Source organism: Petaurus breviceps, unplaced genomic scaffold (assembly GCF_028583685.1).
Source record: "Petaurus breviceps papuanus isolate PSGF00001 unplaced genomic scaffold, PetGlider_PUasm1.0 151, whole genome shotgun sequence".
Lineage (NCBI taxonomy): Eukaryota > Metazoa > Chordata > Mammalia > Diprotodontia > Petauridae > Petaurus > Petaurus breviceps.
This window is the reverse complement of record NW_027185712.1, coordinates 3,146,764-3,163,897: the sequence shown is the minus strand read 5'-3', so window position 1 is coordinate 3,163,897 and position 17,134 is coordinate 3,146,764. Positions and strand designations below refer to the sequence as shown.

The 17,134-nt window shown below is 41.7% G+C and overlaps 1 long non-coding RNA gene and 1 pseudogene across 2 annotated transcripts in view; one reads left to right on the top strand and one right to left on the bottom strand.

Annotated features, from left to right (window-relative positions):
- LOC138153524 (uncharacterized) overlaps positions 1-17,134 on the bottom strand; it is a 484,393-nt gene that overhangs the window by 160,702 nt on the left and 306,557 nt on the right. The window lies entirely within an intron of this gene.
- LOC138153516 (uncharacterized protein KIAA2013-like) lies at positions 5,208-8,052 on the top strand (annotated as a pseudogene).

Here is a 17,134-nt window from a genome sequence, read left to right as displayed (position 1 = left end):
GAGGGCAAAAGACTAAGTCTTAAAATTCTTTGCAACCTAAAGAGTCGCCAGAAGTGCCTTTTACATACATAGTAGTCACTCAATAAATATTTGCTGATTGATGTCCAGTAACAGAAATAGATATATTCTTAACCCCCTCCCTCTCCCCACCTAGAGAGATGAATACAAAAGCAGGGACAGATCCTGGGAGTGCTGGGGATACCCTTGGCAGGAGACACAGAACTAGGAGCTGGCAAGATGATTAGTAAAGCATACTTGTTCCCTCTACAAGATGTGTGTGTATCCTGATTGTAACAAGTGAGCTTGGAAGGCTAGACAGACTCTTTAATCTTGGGAATGACACTGTGAACTCCAGTTCACCTGCTCGATTTATTTACATTGCTTTTGCCCGCTAACAAATCCAACTCTCTATCAGATTAATCAACATTTATCAGCCAGCGGCTGGAGCATCATTTCATAACGTAAGTAAAATAGAGCAGGAGTGAAATGGAATGGAGAGAGAATAAAACTCCCATTACTCTCTGGCTATTTTATTCTCTATGTATTTTGCTCACATAATGAATGATGTACTTCTGGCTTCTAACAGCATAGCAACTCTGAATTGTATTTGGTGTCTCCCTCCTCCCCTCCCCAAGGACAGATGCAATCCAATAACATATGCATAGCAGGAAAAAACATAGGAGAATGAGGTGGTCCGGGCTCTTTGGCCCAGCTATAACTTAGCGGCTGAAACTTTAGGGTTGCTCAAGTAGATCACAGAATAGGCAATAGAGTCCATTTGTTTATATTCAATGGACACGTACTGAGTATATACTGTCTGCAAAGCACTGTGTCAGGCACTTGGGGGAGGGAGGTAATTATAAATTAATAAGATGTGGTCGCCTGTTCTCAAAGAGTTCAGTATGAGATATAAAGTATGTATACAAACAGTTACAGGTATTGTAGGCTACTGGAAAGAATGATGGGCTTGGAATGAAAAGGTCATTTTCAGGCCCTGACTGGGTGAGATAGGGCAAATCACTTAACCATACTGAGCCTCATTTTCATAATATGTAAATTGGGAATAGTGATACCTGCAGTATTTGCCTCACAGGGATCTTGTAAAGAAAGTCTCCGATAAACTATGAAGTGCCACGTAAATATCATTTATTATGATACTCATTGAAATATAAGTATATAATCTGGAATCATAGCTCTGGTGCTGAGAGGGGCCTCCAAGGTCATGTAGTCCAATACCTTCACTTTACAGATGAGGAAACCAAGGCTCAGAAAGGTGAATTGACAGCACTAGTGTGTGATAGGGGTGGGATTTGACCCCAAATCCTCTCACTAATAAAAATAAAAATAATAGCTACCATTTATGTAGCATTTTAACATTTGCAAAGCACTTTACAAATATTTTCTCATTTGATTCTCATAACCCTGGAGGTGGGTATTATTATTATCCCTAGGTTACAGATAGGAAAACTAAGGCAAATAGAGTGACTTGCCCACATAGCTATTCTAAGAAGTGTCTGAGACTGTGTTTGAAGTACGATGTCTCTGACTTTGGGTCCAGAACTTCCATCTAACTGCTTCCACTCTCTTTCCACTACATAGTGATACTTCTTTGCATAGATAATGCACCATGGAATTTCAGAGGAAGAAAAGACCCTTTCCAACCAAAGAACATGAGGGAAGTCTTCATGGAGGAGATTGCATTGGTTAAGACCACAAGGATAAGTAGAGCGTATTAAGCATTGGGAATAGTATGAACAAAAACATGGAGGTAGGATAGCGTAGGGCATGTTTGAGGGAGGCAGGCAGACCATTTTAACTAGAACGTTGGTCTAGGGGTCAGTATTCTTGTTTTCCCAGCATGAAGAGAAACCACATAAGCAGTGTGGTTCCAGCACCTTCACCAAACAAAAAGTCAAGGTTCAAGCAAACTTTGATTAGTAAAGCATACAAACTGATCCGAATGAGCAGGAGGACTCACTGTGATCTCAGTCGCAACTCATCACTGGAGTCCAAAGGCAGGGGACTCAGGAGGACTGATTCCCTGTACGTCAGTCACTGTGCTGAGGAGATATGAGTCATGGCACTGGACAGTCCATATGATGACCAAGCTGCAGTGTATCAGTGGCCCCTATTTTTAAATACCTTCTAACTAGGTTATATCATATTTTCATTACACAGCACCCACTTTAGAACAATCAGATGATTTCCAAACATGAATTTTATTCAGTCCCAAAGCCTATATCCTAATACCTTACTTGCATAGTGGTCATTTTCCTAAGACTTTATGGCATAGGTATATCATACTCTAAAACATTTGCATGATTAAAACATAGACAAACCCATGTCCAGTTGAATGTTCCTGATAAGAGTTTAAAAAGCATATCTTGGTCCTATGACAAAGGAGAATAGCTGGGGAGGGGAGAGGTAGAAAGGTGAGCTAGTGCCAGAGCCATGCTAAAGAGTGTGTGCTTTCTTTTGTTGCCAATGACAAGCTGTTGATCAATAAAACAATATGATCAAACCTCTGAATTAAAAAGATAGATTCGACAATATCATGTTGGTCGTACTTGGAAAAAAAAATGACTGGAGGAACTTTGCGTCTCTGGCCTTTGTTTTTTCTACTGTGAAATGAGAGAGCTGGTCTAGGTGACCTCTTAGGTCCTTTCTAGCTCCAGCATCCTATGATCTTTTGTTAGGTACCATCAGGTCTAAATCCTATAATCACAGTCCAGAGGTTTGAATTAGGGTGGTATTAATTAGAAAAGAAAGGGGGAAGCACAAACACAAAAGAGATTGTAAAGATAGAATTGATTGGATGGGATGAATGATTGTGGGGAAAAGGTAAACCAAAAGAAAGAAGTTGAAAGAAATGAGTAAGTTTCAAACCAGAGTGACTCAGCAAAAAGTGGCAAAGTCAGTGGGCTGGGCTCAGTGGGGAAGAGGACATGACAAGATCTTTTTTTTTTTAAACATACTGAGTTTGAGGAAAGCTGGGAGGAGTTAACATAAGTGGGTCTGTGTAAGAATGGAAGGCAGGATGGATGAATGAGTGAATGAATGAATGAAAAATATTAATTAAGCACATTTATTAAATCTTAAGGATATAAAAATGTGACAATCTATGCCCTTAAGAACTTAACAGTCTAATAAAGAAAACCCATGAGGAGTTGTGCTAAGGAAGAGTATTTTGTTCGGAGAATACCCTATTAGACTATTAGGGCAATCCATTGACAGAGCCTTTCTAAAGGAAATAGTATAACACTCTGGGAAAGAGGTATAAAGGGGAAAGCTTTGCCAAGTAGACTAAACATGGTTGGGATAAAGATGAGGATCCATAGTCCCAGGGAGTTCAGACCTCAGGGTCTTAGCCTTCCAAAGAATAGTCTCTTAAAGTTCCATTTGAAAGACAGAGTGAAGGACAGCAACAGCAATTTCAGATTAGAGATGAAGCACTAGCATGTTATAAGGATACAACCCCCACCCCACCCCCCCCCAGTCTGCCTTATACTCTGGCACTCTTGCATTAATCACTACTGTGGTTTTCATCAATAGAGAAACTACATACTGATTTAGAAATCATCTGCACAGAGGTGATCATTAAAACCATGAGTGATAATTAGAACCATAGGTCACCAAGGCAAGCACCAGGTTGCCAACATTCAGCCCAAATGTAACCTGTAACAAAACAATTAGAACACACCCAGCCAGTTGACTCTTAAAATGAGAGAATCCATTTTCTCTCTCCTGCTCAGTGTCACCCAATTAGATTTTAAATTCCTCCAGAGCAAGAACCATGTCTTAAAGTTCTTTTTATCCCAAGATCCTCTAATAGCGCCTTTCTCACATTAGGAACCCATCAGAAGTTTGTGGATGGTAATGATGATCACCATGAACCATTTAGCAAATGCTAGGGTACTCAGCACTCAGGCAGGAACTGAAGTAAATCGTATGACCCCAGGACAAATGGAAACTCATAGATGAAGCTAATTAATGATTTTAGATAATTTGGCTAATCTGTTGAGTTCTCAATTTCACTATCTTCAAATAGAGTTGACAACTACCTGGCCCCTGACAACCTCATTTTGTCAGGAATAATTTGGTTCTCTGATATTACCTTGTTTTGTTTCTGCTTACAAATGAAAAATAGAATCATACAAATATAGATTTCTTTTAAAAATATATTTTATTTTCCCCCATTATATGTTTTCTTTTCAATCAACAATAATGTATTTATTAAGCACCAATCATCTGCTAGACACTACACTAAGTTCTGAGAATTGTTGTAATTTAGTTATTTCTCTTGTGTCCAACTCTTTGTGATCCCAGTTGGGTTTTCTAGACAAAGATGCTGGAGTAGTTTGCCATTTCCTTCTCCAGCTCATTTTACAGTTGAGAAAACTGATGCAAACAGGATGAGTGATTTGCCCAGGGTCACACAGTTTGTAAGTTTCTGAGGCTTGATTTCGACTCAGGAAGATAATTCTTCCTGACTCCACACCCTGTGCCACCCAGCTCCCCCACATCCTAAGAATACAAAGATAAAAATGAAATATTCCTAGCTTTCAAGGGACTTATATCCTATTAGAAGAAACAATATGTACATGAATATATAATTACATACCTACGTACATACATACAAGTACTGCCTCAACAAAACAAATTCAAAATAATTTGGGATAGCTGAAGGCTCTAGGTTGAGGGGACATCACTAAAGGTTCCGGACTGAAGGTGGTACTTGGGCTAAACTTTAAATCATCTAAAAGTTTTAAACTACAATACTGTTATGATTTAATAGTGTGATGTTGGAGCTTAAAAAAAAGTTCTTGTAATATTAACCTGTATTTTACTACCAGAAATAAAACCCTCAAAGGAGGGGATTCATGTGTACTTAGCCCTGATTAGGTCACATACTGAGTTCTATGTTCAGCGTAGGAGTCTTCATTTCAGGAAGCACATTGACAAAAGCGAAAGTACCCAGAGATAGGGGACCAGGATGGTGAATGACTTTAAGACTGCCATACCTAAACTGGTTGAAGAAACTGGGATATTTTACCTGGTACACCTTTTTTCCTAGTTTATTGCTATATTGCACTGGCCAAGAGGTTGTCCCACCTTCTTCCTCTTACCTTTCTCTAAGGTGAGTTGAGAAGAAAGACTCAAATCAACTTGGAAAGAAATGAAGGCGGGTGGTGACCGCCGGCGGCCCGATGTGGCTGCAGCAGCGGCTGAAGGGCTGCCGGGGCTGCAGTCCAATAGCTGGGCCCGCCGTGTGCTAGGGCTGCTGGGCTTCGTGCTGCTGCTTTCATGGTACGTCGGCGGGCTGGCGGGCAAGGTGGAACGGTTCCGGGTCGGGTCGGGCCTGCACCTAATGCCCTGGAGCTCGAGCCCCGTCGAGTCCCTCGCCGCGGCGCCACAGGCCTGCGTGGAGGCGGCCACCCGCGCGTGGCGGGCGCTGCAGGAGCGCGGCGAGGCGGCGCCGCTGAGCGTCCGGGCCTCCGACGGCGCCGCGGCCCTGGAGTCCACCCCAGCCGCGCCCCCCGCCCTGGTAGGTAACGAATTCCTTGCCCTGGACTTGAGCTGCAACCGTCTGTGGGTGACGCCCGGCGAGCGGCAGCCGCCCGTGGCGCCGGAGCTGGCGCCCTTCCTGCAGCTGCGGCCGCTGAGCGCACAGGCCGACGCGGGCGCCGCCGCGCTGCTACTGCGCCAGGGCCTAGTGCGGCACGTGCGCTGCCTGTCGCCGCCCAAGCAGCCGCCTGGTGCCGGGCCGGGGCCGGGGCCGGGGCCGGGGCCGGGGCCGGAGGGGTGGTGGGGGCCTGGGAGTCGGCGGCGCCCGCGGGGGCCGGGGCGCAGTGCGTGCTGCTGCAGGACTAACTGGCGCACCGCGCACGCCCGCACCTCTATGTGCAGCGCATCCACATTCACAACCCCACGGAGCTCGTGGCCGCGGTCTGGACCGTGGGGCTCAGCCCAGGCAACCCCTCAAGGCCTTCAGCAGCACCCTGGAGAAGGAGACCAGCAGTTCCTGCTGCACTCGGGACACTCGCCCCCGCTCCCCAACGGCAAGGTCAACCTGGTGGTGATGGCTCCCAAGTCGCTGGACAGGGCCGTGCTGTGGGTGGTCTACATCTGGGAGCCCGTGGACCTACGGGCACTGAAGGCCAAGGGGGCCAAGGAGATGAAGGAGCTGAAGGCCCTGCAGGACATGGCCCGCAAGATCTTGGAGCTGATGGAGATCCCCGTGGCCGATCTCCTGCTGGACCACCAGCTGCTCTGGGCCCAGCTCTTCTCCTCGGGTTGAAATGAAGATCAATGATGCACACACACAATCTAGCCTATCAATTTGCTGCTGTACTACATGCTATCCTGCTCACCAGCCCCTCTACCGAGTCCTACCCTGAGCTGCTGGGAACGAGACCAGATGGAATCAACTCTGAATTATGAAGACTACTGCTTCAGTGGTCATGCATCCATGCATACAGAGAACCTTTGGCCGGAAGGTTGTCAAGCCTTCTCCAAGTTCTGCACCTCTCTGACATGTGGAAGTTAACACTCCAGAAACAGGGATGCAAGGGACTGGTGAAAGTGGGGGCCCCGGGATTATGCAAGGAATGGTGCTCAGCTTTGGGAGTTTACAATTCAGGGAAAACCACTTTCAGTTCCAGGCAGATCCTGATGTGCTCCACAACAGCTACATCTTACATGGGATCAACTACAAGACTGACCATATCAATTTGGCTGTTCTTCTAGATGGGGAGGGGAAACCATTCTTGCATGTGTCCCTCAAGCCCCACAGCCTGCCCATCAAGATCTATGCCTGTGAGGCTGGGTGCCTGAATGAGCCTGTGGAACTGACCTTAAAGCCCCAAGGCCACATGTTCCCTATCATGGTGACCCAGCCCATCACCCCCCTTCTCTACATCTCCACAGATCTGTTGCATTTGCAAGACCTGAGGCACACTCTACACCTGAAAATGATTCTGGCCCACAAAGAGCACATGGCCAAGCAGTACCCCGGCCTGCCCTTTCTGTTCTGGTTCAGTGTGGCCTCCCTCATCACACTGTTCTACCTCTTTCTGTTCAAACTCATCTACAATGAATACTGTGGGTCCAGAGCCTAGTCGCTCTTCAGGAGTAAGGAAGATCCCAGTGTCTGAGTGAATTAACAGTACCGCTTTCAGCCTCCATTTGCACAAGACACCCATCACTCGAAAATTCCTGCTGCAAACAAGGACCTTTTGAAAGCAATAACCCTATTGTGCCTTGTTGGGGAAAACCAGTGACTCAGAAATGTTTGTAGCTGTTCAGGAGTTTTACATTGGAAGGAATGAGTGTCACTTTGGGGATGAGGGAGGGAGAGGTCGTGTTGATCTTTTGTAAACTTCCACCTTAATAAAGTGAACCTATTTGGAAATTTAAAAAAAAAAAAGAAAGAAACGGAGGCAAAAAAAAAAAAGTTGAAAGCTGTCGAAGATGATGGAGCCCTGAAATGGAAGAAGTCATGGTATGTGTAGGTTGTCCCTACTCTTGTCATGACTGAACACTCTTCCCAGCCCCTCAGTGTGTTAGAGCCATATGGTTTTAGCCGCAAAAGTGATATTCCGAAGGGCAGATCTAACCAAGTCATTCCCCTATTTGATAAGCTCCAGTGGCTCTCCCCCATTATATGTTAAAACAGTTTTCAACATTTGGGTTCTTTTTTTTAAGTTTTGAGTTCCAAATTCTATTCATTCCTTCCTTTCTCCCCTCCCCCCTCCTTGAGATGGTAAGCAATCCAATATAGGTTATATATATGCAATCTTGTAAAACATTTCCATATTGGTCATTTTGTACAAGAAGACTCAATTTTCTTTAAACAAAAAAAAAAAAGGAAGGAACAAAAGGAGAAAGGAATGAAGGAAGGGACAGATGGAGGAAGGGACAGAAAATAGCATGTTTCAGTCTATATTCAGACAATATCAATTCTTTCTCTGGAGGCAAGCACCATGTTCATATGTCCTTTGGGATTGTCTTGGATCGTTGTATTACTGAGAGTAGTTCAGTCACCCACAGCTCTTCATCATACAATATTGCTGTTACTGTGTACAATGTTCTCCTGGTTCTGCTCACTTCACTTTGCATCAGTCCATATAGGTTTTTCTGTTTTTTTCTGAAACCATCTTGCTTGTTATTTCTTATAGCACAATGATGTTACATCACAATCATATACCACAGCTTGTTTAGCCATTTCTAAGACACCTTTGTGGTCATCATATCCAGACTCTGTCCTGAGGCCCCCTCTCTTGACAGTGGAGTCCCTAACCTAATCCACCATTTCTTGTGGGGCCCCAACCATGCTCATATCTGTTCCAACTTGACTTCCTCTCCACCACCACAACAGCACCTTGGTCAATTGGTGCCCCCTCACCTTCTTCAAGCTCCCCTTTTATCTGTATTCTCAGAACATAACACAGATATGCTTAATGAATGTTCAATCTCTATCAATCAATACATATCTATCTATCTGTCTGTCTGTCTATCTATCTATCTATCTGTCTGTCTGTCTCTCTACCTAATTAGTTCCTTTGTTATGACTCACATTTCCTCCTTCCCTTCCAACTCACCAAATCAGTCACCAAAGACTGGGCTATGCCACTCCTTGGCTTATTAATTAAATAACCTTGGTTATTTCAATTCTCTGGCTTAGTTTTCTCATCTATAAAATGGACAAGTTTGACTAGATGACTCTTGATGAACCTTCTAATTTTGATGTGTTGCAAATGTCCTGGATTGGACCAAATGATCTTAAAGATTTCCTCTAGATCAAACAAGATAATAAATATAGTAAAGTGCTTAGCACAATGTCTGGCACATAATAAGTGTCAGATTAACACATATAAACACATACTCCCTCCTCGATGTGAAAAGTGCTGAGGCCTTGATTTATAAGATTTAGAGCCTGAAAACTCCATTGAGATGACGAGACTGAGGCCCAAGGGAATTGAAATAAGCAGGCTGAAGGTCGCCAACTAGGAATTGGCAGATTCAGGATCTGAATGTAAGCCTCTGGAGTCCCCATCGAGTGCTCTTCTCCCCATCCCACAGACTATTTGTATCTCTTAGTCCATATTATTGGAACCTTTGACCTTGGCTTGCCTCGTACACTGCTGCTGAAATATGATCAATCAGGTGACATTCAAGTATGCAAAACAGGGGAGCTGATCATAATTGCTAATTGCACATCAACGATAAACAATACTGGATAAATGAATCCTAAGGAATCAGTATGAGTCTGAAAACTAAGGCCCTGCCACCAAGGAGAGGGAAATAAGCAGGCACTAATATGTTGTAATGAAACAAACTGCATGGCCCCACCTCATGCTCCTGGCACTGTTGTGTTCATTGTTGCTGAGGCTTTCATTGTGAGCAGCCACCTTGGCCCATTGGCATCATGGACAGTGGAAGGAATTACATATAACATTTAATTGTCACACTTAGCAGTCCTGCAATGCAGGCTTTCTGGAGTTTTAATAGAGTGACCTGCCAAGCCTGCCAGCTAATATACAATCACTTTCCTAACTACTTTCTTTACTGCTGTCTTGTCAACCTCAAGTGATAAACTCATATGACCCTTCTTCCTTTAATTCAATATGTTAGACATTTCAAATTGAAATAAAATCTTTTCCCCCCACAAACTGATGGCAAATGAGGGATTTTCTCCCACCCCCGTTTTCTTCCAGTAAAGATTACCATGCAGTGAATTGGAAAATAACTGGTTTAAACAGCATGGGTTGACAGAGCCTTGACTCTGAAGGAAGTGAGCAATGCCACAAAATTGGACCCTAAAACATTTGTGACTCTGACTCATAGGATATACAGCTGTGAGGAACCTCAAAGGCCATCTAGTCTGAACCTTTCATTTTACAGATGGAGAAACTGAGGCTTAGAGAGATTCAGTGACTTGGTCATACAGATTATTTATCAGAGACAGAATCTGAACACAAGTCTTCAAGGATCCAAGCCCATAGTACTCAATTCACTATGGCAAGCTAACTGAACAATAATAAAAATTAAAATTAAAAAGTGAGGTCCAACCTGGGACAGGAGTATCCATCATTCAGGTCTTTTCAATGGTTAATGTGAAAGAACCTGGTCCAAGTGGGACAGGGATTTCCAATGTGGCATCAGCCTTAACTCAGTGTATATCCCTAGGATTAAAAGAACCTCCCTATGCATCAGCAAAACAGGGAGAACAGTGAAGTGGGGCTCATCAGTGGGAGAGACTGGTGAGCGTGTGTGATGTTCAAAGGAAACTGCCCCAGGATCATTCTACCAGGAAACCACCATTTCATGAGGCAAGGCTGAAGGACATACTTGTCTACCTTGAATTATTATTTTAGAATACTGAATGACAGAGGAAATGGGCAGAGATCTCTGAGCCCACCAAACTGCAGCTCCCCTGGTGACTTCTGGACCCGTTTTACCAGCATCACAGAGTGGCTGTGTAAAAATTAACTGATATGATATATGGAAAGGCACTTTGGAAAATACAACCAAATTACACAGCCCCCAAATCCCTTCCTGCAGTCAACCTTTGTATCACTCTATTTATGTCCCTTCTAAGCACATTTCATAGTATTAAAGATTTGGTGATAGAAGAAACCTGGAAGGACACCTCATTTGACCATTGAAAAAATGAGGTATGGTGAGAATAAGTGACTTAATGGCCACTATGAGTTCATTTAACAGATGATGAAACTGGGACAAAAAGAATTTAAGTAAGTGACTTGCCCATGGTTATATATAGTAAGTAGCAGAAATGAGATTATGTCCCAGGACTTCTAACTCTGAATCCAATACTTTTTCTATGGTGTAAAAATGCCTCCATGACTAAGTGATTCAACAGATCAGGCATAGGCAAGGCTTATCATTGGGAATTTTCTAAGGGGTACTACCTGATATGGCTTCCCTTCCTAGAAGACAGTTAAATTACTGGTAAACACCCTCAGAAGAAATGGGAAACCATTTTTAGGATGACAGCTAGGAATGAGACAGCTTAGTAAATGCTTAAACATTGATTGATTTAACCTTTCAGTGGCTTGTTCAGCAGTCAATGTTCTCAGACTTTAAACTGTAGAGATGTTTCCAATCTTGGTTGATAGAGAACATTTATTTACTGACAGTTCCCTATAAAGTCTCCCCTTATGTTAACAAGTTATGGTAGTTGAGGGTCATACCTCTTTGGGGGTATGGATCACATGTTATTTATCTTTGCACCTGAATATAAGAGGCAGCAAGAGAGGATGTGAGGATGGATGACAGGTCTCAGAATCAGTAAGACACAGGTTCAAGTTCCACCCATGACAAATAGTAGGCAGTTTATTGCTATGGTTCCCTATTACTTTGAGGATCAAATCCAAATACCTTTGGCATTTAAAGCCCTTTTTAAATCTAATTCCACCCCATCATTCTAGGCTTATTTCACATAACTCCCTTTCAAGCACTCTATGGCCAGTCAAACTGGCCTTATTGTTCCTCACACGCGATATTCCATCTCTCTGTTTAGAATGTATATCCTCCTAACCTCTACCTCTTAGATTTCTTATTTTTCTTTAAGGTTCAGCTCAAACACCACCTCCAACATTGGACATACTGGTCCTCTAGCTGCCTTTACATGTCCCCCACCCTGTATCTTTTTTGTATATGTAATGGGTGATGCAATGCTCCACAAAGAAGAGTCTGGGATTCTTGCTTCAGAAGAAGCATGATAATGTTTCACAGGATTTCTTTGAATATATTTAGAGAATATGAAGAAATATTGTGACTAATTCTGTTCTGCTAACCATATGCTGATGAGAAACTTTTTCAATTGGCTCTGTAGCTAGAACTGGGATGTATTTAAAGGATTCTAGTCATCCAGGTCCTTCGGGTTTGACTCTTTCTTGACTGATTGCAGTCAAGTGAGAGAAGAGAGAGTGCTATGAAAAGAGAGGCCTTGGACTCTCCTAATCTGAGGCAGACATGTAGTCATCCCATGAATACCCTTTCCTGTTTGTTTTTTTCTGTTTTAGGTGAAAGAGATTAGAAGTGCCTATGATCTTGTGAACTTCAAAGCATCAGGGGAGAGAGAGAGAGAGAGAGAGAGAGAGAGAGAGAGAGAGAGAGAGAGAGAGAGAGAGAGTGAGTAACAGAAACAGAAACAGAAAAGAAACAGAGTCAAAGACAGAAAGATAGCCATTAGCAAGGCCAGAGGTGCAGCCCAAGCTGGGTTTTGCACCCAGAAATTCTAGTATCCCCAACCCATTGGAAGTTGGGAGGTATAGAAGACTTTGCTACGAGAGAATAAGGCCAAAAATATATGAAACATATATGTTTTAAATATACTTATATGTGTAAAACATTGTTTTCCTCAATAGAATGCAAGCATCTTAAGTGCTGGGACAATTTTATTTTTGTCTTTGTGCCTAGAATATAATAGGTGCTTAGCAAATCCTTAAACCTTGATTGACGGGTGGGGAACCTGCAGCCTTGAGGCCACATGTGGCCCTCTAGGTCCTCAAGTGCAACCCTTTGACTGAATCCAAACTTCACAGAACAAATCCCCTTAATAAAATGATGTGTTACATAGAACCTGGAATCAGTCAAAAGGCTGCACCCGAGGACCTAGAAGGCTACATGTGACCTCGAGGTCAAAGGTTCCCACCCCTGACTTAACCTTTCAGTGGCTAGTTCAGTGGTCAATGTTCCAAGATTTTAAATTTTAGAGATGTTTTCAATCGTAGTTGATAGGAAAAAAATTATTCACTGACAGTTCCCTATAATTATAAAGTCTCCTATTTGGACATCATAATAACAATAATAATAATCTTACAGAAAGCAGAGTATAGTCTAATATACAAATAACAGAGCCAAAAGACTATGTAGTTCAACAGATGAAGAAACTGAAGCCCACAGAAGGAAATGATTTTCCTTTGATCACACAATTAGCCAGTTGGTGACAGTGCTGAATCCGAAATCTGAAAATCTATTCCTAGAGCAATATTCCTTCTTCTATTTGGTATTTCCTTACCCCTAGGACCTAACATAGTGTCCTATACATGGAAGATACTTTTTTGAATGGTCAATCAATTGCTATAGAAATGTTTGTTGTCATTATTGTTAAAACTGTTCCCCTCAATCCACACTCCTATTTTTATGTTACTATTCTTCTCCCCAAAATGGAGCCTGAGATGACTATTAAATAGGTCCCTCTGTGTTCCCTACTGAAGATAGCAGACACATAAACTATCTAATTCCCCATTGTTGCTAATGGAATTCCAGCTTCAGAGATTTTAACAGTTATCTGTTGGGCTATCCAAGTCACTGAAACATCTCCTGCTTAGCCAACCCATTAATCCATTATTTGGGAAATATTACAGCTCGACATTTTTTTCCAGTTGTTTGCTTTTTTTATTATTTGCAGTTCAGCAGCTATTAAGATCGTGGTCACGAAAAACAACAACAACAACAAAAGAGCAGCTTAATAATCAAACTTAAAAACTAAACTACTCAGCAGTGAACAATGCCATGTCAACATTTCTAAATGGCGCAGAAAAAAGGCAAGCCAAAAGGACAGAAGAGAGGATGGATATGAGGAAGGGACAGTTTCTGAGGGATGAGTGTGCATAAGCTTTCCATGTAAGGGCTAAGAATTAGAGTTTCAATGCATTAAAGAAGAAGAAGAAAGAGTTAAAAAAAAATAAGATGAGAACTGAAACACAGCGAAGGTATGGAACCAACCTTTGCAAAATAGAGAAGCTCATGAAGTTTGTCTCTGGAACCATTCCATCTCTCCTTTCTGTGTTCTCCATCTTCCTGGTCCCTGTCTGCCTCAGTTGTCTCAATTGTAAAATGGAGATCATAATAGCACCTGCCTCACATCAAATAAGACAGTGGTTGCAAAGTATTTAACACAGTGCCCAGCATAGACTAGGAACTTAATAAATGATTGTCGTTTTTCATCCCTCCTTCCTTTGCCTGTCCCTGGGTGCTGAATTTGTGCCTCATTTCTCTAATTCCTTATTATCATCACAGTGTCATCCTCTCCCTCCTATATGGGCACCGTGCTTGACATGCCACAATTTCTTTGAGCCCTGAAAGCTTTTATATTTCCAAAAGTCTCCTAGGATGATGAAAATGTATCTCTTGCAGTAAATGCCTTCAAAGAAAAATCATCCTTTTAAAGATTTCAAGCATCGTGTTACAGGTATCAGAATAGAGTTGATCATCTTAATTCTTCCATAGCACCTAGGATTTACAAAATACTTTCTTTGTCAATAACCTGTGAAGTAGATAATACAAGCATTATTATACCCATGTTACAGATGACAACCTTAAGTTCAAAATGGCCATAGGATCATAGAATTTAGAGCTGAGAGATACCTTAGAGATCAAGTCTAACCCTCTCAATTTCTAGATGAAAAAAAAATGAGTGAGCTGAAATGACTCGGCCAAGGTCACACCACTGATTATTGACTGAGGAGTGAACACAGGACTCCAGAGCTATCATTCTTTCTATTACACCTGCTGAAGTTGTTTTGCCATGGTCTCATAATAAATGGCAGAACTATAACCCAAATTGAGAGCATTGTAATCTAAGAGTACCTATACTATTACTCTCCTTTTTTTTTTCTTTTTCTTAAATTTTTATTCATTTTAAACTTAAATGCAAACTGAAAAAAGGGCATTTCCATGTACACAGCAGAACATAGAGAAGATTCAATACAAAACAATAAATTTCCATTTCAAACTGTTTACTTTTTTTGAAAACCTATATAATAAATACTATGAATTATTTTCAAAGCTACTCAACTTTCCTGTGCTTCCTTCTAAATTTTCTTTTGCTCTCTGCTATACACTTTATATTTTATTCTTTTTCCTCCCTCCCCACCCTACCATAGAGAAGACTACAATTAAACGTGAATATAAGTATATATTTATCTATACACATACATATATATATATATACATATATACACATACATATGTATAAGACCATACTATACATATTTCTATTTGTCTGTTCTTTCTCTGGAGGTGGATAGCAATCTTCTTTCAAGGTCCAAGTTTTTCTATGTTTTTTTTCCCCTAAAATCAACCAGTTCATCATTTCTTATATAAGGGTAGCATTCCATAAAAATCATATACCACAATTCATTTATCCATTCCCCAATTGAAGGGCATCCATCATTTTAGCAATCTGACAGGTATAAGACAATATCTCAAAGTTGTTTTAATTTACATTTCTCTAATCAATAATGATTTAGAGCATTTTTATATGATTATATATATAGTTTTGATTTCTTCCTTGAAAAACTGCCTGTTTATTCTCTGTCCATTTATTAGTTGGGGGATGATATGTCTTGATATTTCTAGGATGATGGTTTTCATACAATAGTATTTACCCATATAACATCTATTTTTATTATCCTGGGGGGTGGTCTTTGAAAATAGAAAAGGCCATGTCATAGTAGGAAAGCATAATAGCCTACTTTACAGGCTATTATGAAGAGTTTTGAAAAAACCAAGATCTATTAAGCATTAAATAGCTATAAATTGCACTTTTATGGGACATCTATATAAATTTCATCTCTGATCATTCTACTAGATTGAAAGCTTCTTGAGGGTAACAACTGTGTCATTTTTCATCCTTGTATTTCCAGCCTTAATAATGTTGCTTTATCCATGGATGGTTCTAAATAGATATTTATTGAAGAAAATTTAAATATAAGGCAATATATGATTAACTGTCAATGTAATTAGTATGAATAATAAGTGCCATCTGAGTTTAGTGGTGGGAGAGATCATTGTGGGGTGGGTTGATCAGAGAAAGCCTTCATCAAGGAGAGAGGGCTAGGGCTTAAATAGAACTTGAATCATAGACAGTACCTAGAGAGGCTAACAAAAGGAGGACGCAGGATGAATAAAAGTTTGGAGGTTGGAATGGGAAGGGTGTATGCAGAGGACCATGAAAAGACAAGTTTTTCAAATAATAAGCATTTAAGCACCTACTATGTGCCAGGAATTGAACTATATACTGGATCAAAGTGAAACAATCTATGTCCTCAAGGAGCTGATACTCTAAATGGTAAGAGCCCAGATACATATAAATGTATATGAAGAATAGCTATATTACAAATGTGGCACCCCTCAAGGGCCACTCTTCCAAATAGTTACTGAAACTCATGAATTGGGATCCCCAGGATTAAGCTGACTTAAATTACTCCCTTCAGGGTTCTCATATCAGTTTAGTTCAATCTCCCATAAATATCCCCATATGCAAATCTGTTGCATCATGTAGGATTGAATTGGATGTGAGATAATTGCCTGCTTGAAAGAAATAGTGGGGCCAGGTGTCTGGCCTGTTAGATTTAATGGAGGTCACCTTACATAGAAAACATACAGGGAAGGAAGAGAGGTAACCGTGGCATTTTATATTACCAGAGGATGGCTGTGCCAATGGCAGGTTTAATAGGAGGTATGTATTAGATTCTAAAAGTGACCAACATGTAAGGTATATTTGTGAGGTACAAGGGATAATGTAACTCCTGGTTCCTGGAGGTCCTGGAATCTGTGGAGTCCTCATGAAGTTCCACTTACTTCCCTGAGTAGATCATGGGCTGCTAGGTCAGGCCAGTCAGTCACTATTGTTGTTCTCCCCTCCACAACTTCCTTCTGCTCAGATGCCAGTAAAGGGTAAATCACCGGCAATCACCAGGCTACTATTTTGGTTCCTCATTGGATATGGCTGCTACTGGCACTCAGCTATCACCCTGCATTTCCTCCAGACATTAAAAAGCCCCCAAAGTCACTTCATGTGCACATCCTTCTCAAGATTGTTTGTTGCTCTTGGTCATTTCCCAAGACCAGTGGTTACAGCTGCTCTCAGCAGTAGACAACACTGAGTCCAGTCACTGGTGGCACCTCTGAGACCTCAGAATTTTTGAAATATACAATCCCTTGGTCATTCTGATCTCTGACTATTTGTGTACCTTAGATCAAGAAAGAATAAACAAAGAAGCAAACAAGGCACTATGTATCCAGGGAGACATGATGACCGGGGTCGGGGCGGGGGAGGGGGGGGAATACAGTAACCCGCCCCTTTTCCACACTGCAGTGA